A 14,181-nucleotide genomic window follows, 5' to 3' on the forward strand; every position below is an offset into this window, starting at 1 on the left:
AATTAAAGATATATGCATACCCAAGATTCCAGAAATACACATTAAAAGCAACAAAGTATAAATAAAAATGATGGTCTGACAACGATGTTGAATCTCAGTGAATAACCCATACTCAATGAATTGCAGGCTAAGTGCCCTGTGTCGTGCTAGGGATATAATAAAGAGTATAATAAAGGGTATATAAATGCTAATCATCGTCACCATGCCTGTTTAATTCTAATTCAATTTTGTACAATAATCCAAAACTTCAAGTACATTTGACTTATAAATCAGTTTATAATCTTGAGTAAAGAATGAACCAAGTATCATTAGCCAGGAAGAAAAAAATCAAAATTGGTTAAGTTTAAAGTGTTTAAAATATGAAATATCATTTCCTATCTCTTTCGGCATCACCTTCATCTACTAAAACCTGCAGTTGGCATCATTATGTATCCGACAAAGTGAAAACATTTTCACAAATGAAAATATATACATCCCTAGGGCTCTTTGTAAACTCTTGCTTCAGAGAATTCTTAAGTATTTGCTCCACAGTTGGTCCTTCAAAAAAAGAAAAGGAGAAGAATCTCCAATTTCAAAGATTTTTGAAGCAACAGAATATTCTGTTTTATGTTCAAAGGTAATTTCTATTCTTATAGACTATATTTGGAGACTAGCAATATGAGACCATGAAACATCTTTAGAAGGTATTGAACTGAGGAAAATGCATGTGTTCACGTACTGAGCAGATTAAAATAATGTTAGTGCTTAGGTTTATTTCATTCTATCCAGCTACACTTATCCCTTAATAGTTTTCCAGCATAAGGAATTCCAAATTTGGCACTAGAATTGGGAAATACTATGCCCAGAGGATGAAAAAAATCTGTACTCTGAGAGTGAGCAGAGTTTGAAATGAAAACATTTTTGACCAAGGGAGACATGGCTTTTAATCACAGCCTTGCAACTTAATAGCTGGGGTAACTTTGGTGGTTAGTAGACTTGGATCTTAAGTTTCCCTATCTGCAAAATTGGTTTAAGGATAATTCAATTTCAAAGTTGTAGCCAGGAAATGAAATAATATGCATAAAATGCATGCCACATATAAGCACTTACTCAAAAATCAATTATTGAGTACCTAACATGTACCAAGCCTAATGATGAGGAAACACAACCGAAAAAGACAGATACATTTCCTAGACATATTCTATCAGGGCATACAGAAAGGAACCAAGAAAACAAATACATTTCAAATATACAATGTCAGAAATACAGATTGAAAAACATTCTTCAGAATAATTGGCTTGTACTCTTCACAAATATCAAGAAAAGAAAGATAAAGGTCGAAGAACTGTTTCACAATAGAACCGTAAATAACAAGAAAACTACATGCAGTGTATGATCCTAGACTGGACAGAACACAAAGGAGAAATGGGTACAGAGGACGTTATTGGAATAACTGACAAATCCGAGTATGAACTGTAGATCTGGTAATATTATATCAATGTTAAATTTCCTGATTTTGATAACTGTTCTATGGTAAGAAGATATCCTTGCTCTTAGGAAAGACACACTAAAGTATACAGGGTTAATGGAAAAAAAATGTTTCCAACAATCCTCAAAAGACTCAAAAATATGGAAGGAAAAGGGGAGGGAGGATGCAAAGGGGAGAGATAACAATAAAGCAGTTGGGCAAAATGCAAATAATAGTGGTCTGGATAAAGTCTATGTGAGAGTTCATTGTACTATTCTTGAAAATTTTCTGTCAGTTTGAAATTATATAAAATTATAAAGGCACTTTGATTAAGGAAAGGCAAAGAGTAATTCAACAAGTATCATTCCCTTTTTTCCTTGTTTTGGAACCTGCCTTTCTAGAGTGAATTTTGTTAATCTTATTTAGAATTCAGCAGTAGAAATTGAGAGTTACACTTTGTAGGTCCTCCATATCGAGTAGTACAGTTCTACCTCAACGGATTTGATGAATTCAATAATTTTATAGCACAGGACTTTAGGTAGAATTAAATTACTGACTTGAATGAGTTGAAAAACAACCCTGAACACCTGGCACAGCTTCTAAAGCTGGTGTTTTATTTAGAAAACAAGCTCAATGTGTAGCACACATAAACAGCATATTGACATTTCAAAGCTAAGGAATTGACCTCACCTTCATTTCTCCTAACAAGTGAGAGAAATGAAAAACTTTAGGTAGTAAAGACACATCTGTAGCTTTCAATTTAATTACTCTAGCATTTCTTGGACTGGGTCAAATCTACAATGTACAGCATGGGCTATATTATATGCCTTTCCTGATTAATTAATACTGTCGCATATAAATCTATTGGTGTCAACTAGAAGGTTTACTTCTGATCTTTTAGAATAAGTGTGCATGCACATGCATGTGAATATTTGAGTTTGTATGTTTGTTGTAGAGCAGAAAACCATGTATATAAATCCAAAAGAACACATATACATAGATAATAATGTTTACAGTATGTGAAAAAAATAAGGTCAAATAATTTTGAAAAGTGCTATACATATGTTTTACAAAGAAAATTTGTACCTTTGACTTGTAAAAAGCAGACACCTGTGAAAATATAAAATCTAGAAGTACTGTAATGGTCATTATTTTAAGTTTTTAACTTTGGCATTATTAGCCTCTTTTGACCTATTTCAGTCTTGGGCAAGGAAATAGTATCTCTATTTTACCCCAATTCCTTAAAATTTCATAATGTGAAGTTAATTCACTTGTCCCAAATTTACCATGTTAAATGCTTTATCTTATTACCATTTAAGTATTTATTCTAAAAAAAAAATAGGATAAAAAATTTCAAGCTTGGAACTTCCACTTCCAATTATGTTGAGATTTCTTACAGCAGACCAAAAATCCTGCTAAGAATAAAAAATATCATAATGAAATTTTAAGCAGTGGTTTTAAAAGCATGAGAGAGCTGCTGAAGTAGCCAGTTTTGAAGGGCCAGATCCTGGAGAGAAGGAAACTTTATTGAGGTAAGCTAGATTTTCTGTACAATGGCTTTCTATTTGGGACATTTATTGATTCTTGACATATACCAAGATGTGACTAGGCTGAGTAGAGAAGCTGCTAAGCATCCTAAAATACAAAAGAGCTTTTGGTAACCTCACATGTTTGGGGAAACAAGAACTGAAGTTCTGGTACAAGAAGACATCTAGGACTTGATTGACCAAAATTCCATTGATGAATAAGGTTCACAGAAGTGTGACTGGCACTCAAGACCTGTTGTCTCATCGAGTCATTATCTGATTAAGCTACACAGGAAAAGATGTAATGGAGCCAAGCAGAAAGTGTGTGTAAAGCAACCAAATATGATCAAAGAGTAGTGTGGTGTTCTCAGCATTCCCACTATGCTCAGGAGATCAAAATTAAAGACCTCCAAAAAGGAGTGGCACTAGTCAACACTCCATGCTTTAATTGGGATCCCTGGAGGGATATACCATGGGGGTAAACCAGAGGTAGACTAAACCATGCCAAGAATGCAAACTAATATCAAGTTAGTTCAAGGTCTGACTGGATTTAGGTGAATGGCTCTTTTTGGCCTGCCAGAGGATAGGGAAAATCATCACTAAAATTCTTCACACACAGGATTAACAGTGAAACTAAAATTTCTTGGGATATTAAGAAATACCACAAAAAGAAAAAACAGGCAATACTAAATGACACAAAAAATATGGTCATGAAATTTTAAAATAACGGTGATTAATATCTTTAAGCAAATAGATGACCAGGTAGAGAATTTTCACAGAAAATAAGAAAAGAGTCAAATGGAAATTTTTTTTTTTTTTTAAAGATTTTATTTATTTATTTGAGACAGAGAGAATGAGAGAGAGAGAGAGAGCACATGAGAGGGGGGAGGGTCAGAGGGAGAAGCAGACTCCCTGCCGAGCAGGGAGCCCGATGTGGGACTCGATCCCGGGACTCCAGGATCATGACCTGAGCCGAAGGCAGTCGCTTAACCAACTGAGCCACCCAGGCGCCCCAAATGGAAATTTTTTTAATTGAAAAATATTGTAACTGACATCATAGCATGATGGATGGGACACAGATGAAGCAAGATGAATGAACTGGAAGACCGATCAATACACAACATCTAGACTATATAATACAAAGGGCAAAATAGATGGAAAATACAGAAAGGAACATATGAAACATATTATATAACAGATGGACCCCAAAAATGTGTACTACATTTTTCATATCTGTATTATTTATAATTCCAAACTTTCCATCAACAGTAGAATGAATAACTACACATTGGTATGTTCATGTAATGGAAAACTATTGTGTTGAGAAATGAACCACTGCTACACACAAAAGCATTGAATCATTCAAACATAATATTATACAAAAGAAGCCATATACAAGAGTACATGCTGCATGATGCCATTTACATAGAATCCAAAAATGGTAAAATAAATCTATTATTATTATCAGAGAGGGGTTAACTACTGGGGCTGTTAGGGATGCTAATATTCTACTTTTTGACTCCATGGTGGTTATGCAAATGTATTTGCTTTGTGAAAATCCATCGAATTGTACACTTATGATTCGTGTGATTTTGTATATGTATGCCAAGCTTCAATTTAAAAATATTCTAAAAAATTAAAGCCTAAGTATATTAAAGTTAAAATTAAAATTAAATTTCTGAGGGATGAGATGAATCACTTTCATTCTCCCACAGCTAAGAAAATTTCTTTGGACATTGATTGCCTTTGGATTTCAAAGAATGTGAAGAATTAATCAGGAGAGAGGACATCAAAAAATGGAAAAAAAAAAGTAAGAGGAGGTGGGGTATAGGATGTGTGTATATCTCTAAGACTACTCAGTAGCTCTGTATATCCTTAAAGAAATAAGCAGAATGGAGCCTGCTAGAAACCAGGTAAACTGTCTCAGCAATTCTTTCTCCTTTAGCAGTCCAGCAGACCTAGGGATAGTTGATGTAGCCAAAGGCAAGAATCAGAAATACCAGATATTAACAATAATAATAGTACAGAATTTATACAGAAATAATAAATCAAAGCTTTAATAGTACACTTATCCTGATGAGCACTGAGTAAAACATGGAATTGTTGAATCACGATATTGTATACCCAAACTAATACAACACTATATATTAACTACACTGGAATTAAAAATTTTTTTTAAAGTATTTCCAATCTTATTTCCAGGTAACAAATTATTTTTTTCTCTGTATTTTTTTTGTTTTGTTATTTGTTTGTTTGCTTGCTTTTCACCATTTCTAGGTATAAAATGTCCCAGACTTATTTGGAGCCTCTTTCACTGTTTTATTCCTTTTGATTAGGATTTCTTGATTCTAGATGCTGAGTTCCTTGACTTCTGTTTCTTACTTAGTTATGTACCTATATTTCCTAATCAAGCTCCTATCAAAGAGTAAGTATTAAACGTATGTGTGGTGTCTCTTTACTAGCATAATCTAAACCCAGGATTTGGGGATGCCTGGGTGGCTCAGGCAGTTAAGCATCTGCCTTTGGCTCAGGGTGCATGATCCTAGGGTCCCAGGATCGAGTCCCACATTGGGCTCCCTGCTCAGCAGAGAGTCTTCTTCTCTCTCTGCCTGCCGCTCCCCTGGCTTGTGCCCTGTATCTCTCTCTATCTCTCTCTGACAAATAAAATCTTAAAAAAAAAAAATAAACAAATAAACCCAGGATTTAAATTAGGGCTAATATTGTAGTATTTTAGAAATGGTACATATTTTGCAATTTTTTTCCTAGAAAGAGAGAAAATAACCCAGGAACTATGCCATCATTAGCAAACATATATTAGGATGTATTTCTCCTGTTGTGATTTAAAATCCTGCTAAATTTTCTCTGAGATTAGAGGTTTTGCCTGTGATTTGGCACATACGTTTATGATCAGCTTTTGCATTTGTCTCCAGACTAGACTGGATGTTAGTAAAAATTTCCATACACCTTTTTATCCGATTACTGTTTTGTGAGTACAAGGCATTCCTACTCATTATGTCTCTAGATGGCTCCCTGCAAATGTAATCAGGAAGAAAATCACAAATTGGGAAATTAACACTTTAAAAAGTCTTCCTGGGGAGTGAGGCTAGATGGCATGTGAAAGCTACCTTAACAAGTTCAGTATTACCACAAATGTTTCCTACACAACTGAGTTCAATTCTATTTAAAAAAAAAAACTCCAGAAAAATTTAAAATGTATGAAAAAAACAAAACATATTTGCTTCATGTAAATATCAAAATCCCAACTTTAGGTTTTAAAAGGTTATTTGTTTTGGATATAGCTTCCAAGAACCCAGCTTCCCCAGCTGTAGTAGTTTGCCAATAGACATGATGAGAGGGAGAACAGTGGAAAATAGTTGTGACTGTCTCTAGTACATGCCAATCTTCTTTTTCAAGTGCCACTTTGACAAAATGATGCCTGGTTGATGATTCATTTGCTTGAAAAATCTTCTGGGCTAGATCCAAACATTACAAAAAAGGTGTACAAGAAGTATTTTGTCACTGTTCCATACAACCGCACCAAATAGAAGAGAGAAAAAAAATTCTATGCTCTCCTACTATGTATAGTTAATTCCATACATCACTATTAATCATAATAATATAATATCTTTACTATTAAATAAAACCTTAGAGTCAATTTTACCATAGAGATAAGAAACATTGAGGTCTAGAGATTGAGCTTCTTACCTAACATTTGACAGTTAATTAGTAACTAAGCTGAACCACAATTTAACTACTCTAGCCAACAATAAGGAGGTTTTCCTATAATAAATTTTTGGGGTAGCTCTTTCCAAAATGTGTGATTTTGAGGTTTAAATAAACAGGGAAATAATAAAACTCTTGCCCCAGTCCAGTAAAACCTTTACTTTCTAACATGGAAAGTTCGATAATAATTGTTTCTAAGGCCCCTGAAATGACTACTATTTTTAGATGCTCCACCTCAGTAGATATGCCGAGTAAGGGAAGAAAGAAAAATAAAATCTGCAGGAAGATTCAAGATGAAGAGGAGTTAAGTAGTCAGAGAAATAGAGCACCAGGGTGGAAAAATACATATCAAATTAGAACAAAGGAACTTGTATTAAAAATACTGGATGAGTATCAGTCATATATATTTACATGCAGAGTAACTACTGTTGTTATGGTGGTTCAATAATATGCTCATAAATTCTTTGATACCCCTCTCTTCAAAAGGCAGAATGTAATTCCTCTCTTCTTGATTTTGGGCTAAACTTAAGGATTCACTCCTAATGAATAAAATATGTTAGAAATGATGGTGCCGGACTTCCAAGATGAGTCACAAAAGGCATTGTGACTCCCTTTTTTTCTCTTGGATCTCTCAATACAGTCAGCTGCCATACTGTGGGGACAGTAAATAAGCCTTACAGAGATACCACGGTGTCAAGAAACTAAGCCTTCTGCCAACAACTGATACTAACTTGCTAGCATGTAAGTCACCCTGGAAACGGATCCACCAGCCCTAGTCAAGCCTTCAGATAACTGCAGCCCTGACTAACATTTTGACTGTAATCTCATAAGAGATCTTGAACTAAAACCAGGCAACTAAGCCCCGTTCCTGCCTCCTAGAAACTGCAACATAATAAATCTTTATTGTTTTAAACCATTAAATTTGGGAGTAATTTGTTACAATGCAATCGATAACTAATAATGTTGTCATGTTGAAGTGAAAAAGTAGCGTCACAGAACTCATAATGGAGTGAGCCATATGAAATCACTGTTTCTGTAAGTCATAGATCAGCCATTCCATATGGTTCAACCTACTGGACAGGAGCTCTACCAACTTGTTTCATTCCTGATGGACTGGACTTCAGTCTCTCAGGACACATTGCTCAATGTGTTTGTCATTTTCTAAATTACAATCACATGGCAAATTAGTCAGGACTTTCTGGCACAATGTTCTGATACAAGAGTTGGAAACCAATTATTTGTGGATTACCTCTTAGTTTAGACATGTAAAAGATAATTATTAGCAAATGATGATCATTCTCTCTTGCAAAAGGTATTTTGGGCTTTCAACTTGGAACAAATATTTGAATAAATGATAAAATATGTTTCAAATATCTTACACAATCCTAAGTACCAAAAGTCATTTTCTTCTGATCCTTAGAGGCACTGCTTGTTCTTAGAGCAACGTTTTCATTGCATTAAAACACACAAACACACAACCTCAGTCTGTAAGTATGTAATTACCTTACAGTGCTAGTGCTCCCCTGATTTTAATCCCATTAAGATGCCTCAGCTGATGAGAGACTATGGACTCAGAAACAAACTGAGGGTTCTAGAGGGGAGGGGGGTGGGGGATGGGTTAGCCTGGTGATGGGTATTAAAGAGGGCACATACTGAATGGAGCACTGGGTGTTATACACAAACAATGAATCGTGGAACACTACATCAAAAACTAATGATGTAATGTATGGTGATTAACATAACATAATAAAATTAAAAAATTAAAAAATAATATATATAATAAATATAATATAATAAATAATATATATATATAAAAAAGATGCCTCAGCTGACCCAGGTAACACAAAATTAGCCTTTTGATAACTTACTTTTTTTGACACAACCTTTGCCATTTACTTATTTCTATTGACAGAATATATCAAGCTGTTGAGTGAGAATTTATTTCTACTTCTAGATTCCCTAGAGCTTTCACATGTGTGCTTGATTTAATGCAAAGCTTTATGTGTAACCTTTCCAGCAGCAGATCACAACAATTTCTCATTTATCTTTTTCATTTTCAGCTTTAACTGAAGACAAATCTTAAATGGGAAGTTATAAAAATTGGTATAATTTACCCTGACTCCAGATGCAAAATTCTGCTATTACTTTAAAAAAGTTTTCTTCAATTACCTGTCTTAATAGTTTGTAGGGATGTGTCATATATGAATAACTGTCATGGGGTGTTTATTTTCTTTGAAAAAAAGAATCCCTGAGCTAAAATTCCATGATTGCTAATGAAATTACTCTATCATCTTTGGGATCTATTGACAGAGGAACAGATAGGGTTCTTCTCGTGCTTCTAACAAAGGTTTGGCCAACACCAGTGATTAATTGGAAGCAACAAGGAAATCTTCACAAATTTAAAATTAGAAATCATGTTTCATTTTGTATATTACCAGAGCATGAACTTACCTAACTTCCTAGTAAGAGTGATAATGTTAACTGTGCCTTTTTCTGGATAATAAGATTAAAAATTGATTTTTATTTTCATTTCTGTTTATTTATATTCCTTAGCATTAATTTTAAGAATTAATGTGTACTTCTACTCTATTCTATTATATAAATAGGCAATTATTAGTGATCATATTTATACTTAACATATAATTTATGTACTATAAATGATATCTTAGTGTAAACACAGTAACTCTGTTTGGCACACTGATACTAGAAATAATATATAAAATTACCAATTGACTCAAATGTAAGTATAAAATCTTATTGAGTCTTTTTCTTGTTTTATTTTTAGAGAGCTCAGCCTATCTCTACATCCTCTAACAGAGAAAGATTATGAGCTGAAACACCTATTGCTACCCACATGGGGAAATTCTGAGCTTCTTAAACCATTGGCAAATAATGTGTACAGCTTGAACTTCCTCTGACAACAGAATGCTACATTAAAGGACAACAAATCTGGCAATAACTCAAATTTAACAGGTTGCTATAGCAAATCTATCTTTCTAAACAACCAGTGTGTGATCCCACAATAGTATCAAGAGTGCACTGTACTGAGAATTAGAATGCTTATATTAAAGCTGCTAACTTGCAGTGGGTTTTATGGAGGTATAATTTTCCATTTAAAATGTAAACTTCTCTGTACAAAACACTTGAATAATTATGAAAATGTAAGTAAATCCTTTGCAAAAAGTAATTATGGTGAGGGAGACTTTCTTTTGCCTTCCGTGTTTTATGAGTGTATTTGGTTCCATAAGCAAACTAATTAAAATGTTGCAAGACACACTGAAATGCTGGCATTTTAGATGGAAAGCAGTTGTACTCCTGGCAAAGACTGTTTCATGTTTCTAAGGAGTTTTGAAATTGTAGTTATAAACTATTCAGTCAAGCAAACTGAAAACAAGAGCCAAAATCATGCTCTCAGCTTTGAGATCTGTAGCCACATGCCACCACAAAGCCGTGAATTTTCTAAGTATAAAATGGGACAAAAAATACATTTGTTTTGTTAGAAAACATTTGGAAAAGGGGGCGATAAACGACTGTAGTACTTATATAATTAAAATAAGAAAAAAAATAATTTGGAAGTTATAAAATTGTTTTAGGTTGATTATTTCCATGATTTAAAAATGATTAGCCAAATGGCTGGCAAATAATGTTTCCACCACAAATAGGAATGCTCTAGCATGAAAGCTAATAAGATGGAGAACTGTGTTATGGTACAGTCTCAAGAGTAGATACTTTACCTGAGAGCCCTGGATGTATAAAACAGCTGCACAGTGATTATCAGGAGTACTGCATGCAACAGACTGCATTTGGAATTTGATATCCATCTTCTTCACTTTGGCCAGTCCTGCTTTGGGCAAGATTTATTGAGTTGCTACTTTGTACCAATCACAGTGGTAGGAAGGGAAGTTTCAGTACTAAGAAGTCTAGTATGGTGTCTGTCTGCATGGATTTACAGTGCAATCCCTTAAGAAGGCAGTTTAGCACGTTAGTGATTTATGGACTCTGGGGCCAGACCACATGGGCTTAAATCGCACTTGTCCACTAATTATCTGTGTGATATTGGACAAATTAACTAATCTGTCCAGTATGCTCATCTGTGGAATAAGAATTATAACAATCCTACCTCATGTAGTTGCTATGAAAATTAAATGAGTTAGCCTACGTATAAATGCGTAATTCCTGGCAGTCAGTATTATATAGGTTATTTGCTATTATCTTATCTCCACTCCAACTCAGCAGTGCTATAATATTGCCTACTAGATAACATAATAGCTAATTTTACAGAAGGTAGATATCCAGTAATAGTCAAAGATCAGAAAAAGCCTCTAGAAGGCAGAGCTGTGGGCATCTGAAGCCTTTACTATGTGCTCTGCATGCAAAATATAAGGATACAGTAGGGCTATTACCCAAACAAGCTCATGTTAAATATGATAGAAAGCATACAAATGACATCTGAGAGCAGTACAAGAACCACTTTTATGAAATAGAAGAAAAACAGCAGTTTAAAATTAAATCTTCATCATCCATCACAGCTATCATTATTCAGTCCTTACCCCTTCTAGATGCCAGGTACTAAATAAACTCTAAATGGTTTCCTAATGAGCCCTGAAAGTAACCTTGTAGAACAAGCATTATTATTATTTTTTTTTTTTACCCATCTTACAAGTGTAGAGGCTGAAGCTCAGATAACTTCATTAAGTTTTCCCAGGCTATACAGATAGGGATGAAGATATGACAAGAACTCAGGTCTCTCTGTGTCTAAAGTGTATGTTATTATACTCTATTGCAATCCTTATCATATTATGAGCATGTTGCCATGTCATTAAATGTTCTACACAAACATGTTTTCTAATGGCTGCAAAGTGTCCTAGTGTATGTCTGTACCATTATTTATTTACCCCCTTCTGTCCTGTCAAATATTTAGGTTGTTCCTAGTCCCTGAGGTATTGTATATCATTTGTAATACAAATCTGCCTTACAAGTTTTTGTATACATTTGATTAGTCTCTTAGTAAAGATTCCAAGAAATGAAGTCACCAGGCTAAAGGATGTGAACATTTATAAAACCCTTAATATAAATTGTCAAATGGCCCCACCAGCAAAGTGATAGCAATTTGCTCTCCCTTCCATAATTTTAGAGCTTGCTCATTTCACTGCATCCTTGCCATTCCTGAATGTTAGCAATATATTTTTTCTAAAAGTTTCTTACAGATTTCTAAGTCTCCTATTGATGTAATTTGTATTTTCATTTCCACTGGGTGCTTGGAGAGAAAAGTACCATTTATTGAAAACAAAACATGTGGACAATACTTCAACATTCACTTATATCTATCTTTACCCCTCATTCTTCTCCTTGCGTTCAATCTTTGCTTTTCCCTTCACAGAATTTTCTAAAACTCCAAGTCTCAATTTACTGTTACAATGTTTGGGAAGTTTTCCCAACATCTCTAGACAAAGTTTGTTACTTTCTCTGACCTATGAACATGCCTTATGCTATCATTTATTCCATTATAGTGAAATTATGATTTACTTCTCTCTTGTCTCTTCCAGATTATGAGCTACTGAAGAAGATCTTACAACTTATTAGATCCCCAGGACCTAAGAGATAGTCAAAATTCTTAAGCAAATTTAATTAGCACTTGCCACAAAAGCACAATGACTCTAGATTTCGATTAAATTTTCATTGTTTCCTTAAATTACGGATTTACTCATCAATCAATAGTGTACTTGATTACATGCTATGGGACGGTATAAAAACTGAATAAAGGCATGTAGTGGAATTACCTTGTTCTAAAAGAACTTGTTCTATAAAAAAGTAAAAATCAGCCTTGCTGATTGTTCGGAGTTAAGGATTTAGAAATCATAGCAATGTCTGCTCTCTGTCTTGCACTTACCATGTACACTTACTTTATGCCCTACTCTTTGCAGGACACATGTGTGTGTGTGTCTGAGAATGTGTGTGTGTATGTATATATTTGTATATACGTATATACCCATATACAGATATACAGTGTATATATATATTTTTCATTTAATTTTTAAACAGTCATGTTACTTACCTGCTATAATTTTCATTTAATAAACAAGAACAATGTGAGATATATTAGTTAACAGTTTCAAGGTTAAAGACTAATGGCAGAGCCATGTTTGAATATTAGTCAGAGTAACTCCATAGATTGTGCTTCTGCCTTCCAATAATATAATGTAGTTAAAGAATTTAACGAGGGGATACCTGGGTGGCTCAGATGGTTAAGTATCTGTCTTTTTTTTTTTTTTTATAAAGATTTTATTTTATTTATTTGACAGAGAGAGAGAGAGACAGCTAGAGAGGGAACACAAGCAGGGGGAGTGGGAGAGGGAGAAGCAGGCTCCCGGCCGAGCAGAGAGCCCGATGCGGGGCTCGATCCCAGGACCCTGGGATCATGACCTGAGCCGAAGGCAGACGCTTAACAACTGAGCCACCCAGGCGCCCCTAAGCATCTGTCTTTGGCTCAGGTCATGATCTCCAGGTCCTGGGATGGAGTCCCGCATCAGGTTCCCAGCTCAGCGGGGAGTCGGCTTCTCCCTCTCCCTCTGCCTCTCCCCCTGCTTGTGCTCTCTCTATTTCTCTCTCAAATAAATAAATAAATAAATAAATAAATAAATAAATAAATAAATATTTTTTAAAAAGTATTTAATGAGAATACTTATAAAAACAGGAGGTGCAAGGATGTTGGTGATGTCCAATTGTTTCTCTTCATTTTAAACAACTATACTCACGATGCATTGAAATCAAACTAGCAATGTTAAATATTCTCATTTCATATGCTTAGACTATATTACAACTTGTTCTTGTAAAATCCAAATATTGCAGGAAGAAGAAAAAACAACTTTGTCTTGTTTTAGGTGTCTTTTCAGATGGATGCAACAACAGTTAAGATATCAAGTAAACTTCACAGAAATTATTTGTCAGTGAAACTCTCAGGAGATATCTTTGCTCTGTAGCATTTTAATGCAATGTGATGCCCTTGGTTTTTTATTGAGAAAAACAACAACCAAACCACAAGGGAAATTCTATAACTCATTGAGCCTGATGTGTATGGCTGGACTTCTACATCGTTAAAATAAAACCCAGAAAGAGTATGTTCATTAATAGCAGATAGGACTTAAGAGGTATGGCAAGGCCTTTTAAAAACTCAACCTATTCTTTTTCAAGGCACATATTACAAAACAAATTCTTTGTCAAGGGGTACATACAGCAAAAGAAATCCTTTTTCAAGGAGCATACATTGCAAAATAAAGTTTCTGCTGTTATATAATTGTATAAATTAGCACAAGAACTCTTCAGAGTGTACAAGTGAGAGGTCATGCAATGGAACCCTTTGGCAGTCTGTTCAAGCCTATGTATGTCTAATGGTTTAAATACCTAAAATAAAATATTAAGGTACAAATAATTATAAAGCAAACCAATTACATTAAAATGCTATCATCAAATAATTTAAAAAATGTG

At 34.4% G+C, this 14,181-nt stretch overlaps 1 protein-coding gene across 2 annotated transcripts in view; it reads right to left on the bottom strand.

Moving 5' to 3' along the window:
- The window catches only part of ZNF385D (zinc finger protein 385D), an 886,773-nt gene that overhangs the window by 513,096 nt on the left and 359,496 nt on the right, over positions 1-14,181 (bottom strand). The window lies entirely within an intron of this gene.

Source organism: Phoca vitulina, unplaced genomic scaffold (assembly GCF_004348235.1).
Source record: "Phoca vitulina isolate PV1807 unplaced genomic scaffold, GSC_HSeal_1.0 scaffold10, whole genome shotgun sequence".
NCBI lineage: Eukaryota > Metazoa > Chordata > Mammalia > Carnivora > Phocidae > Phoca > Phoca vitulina.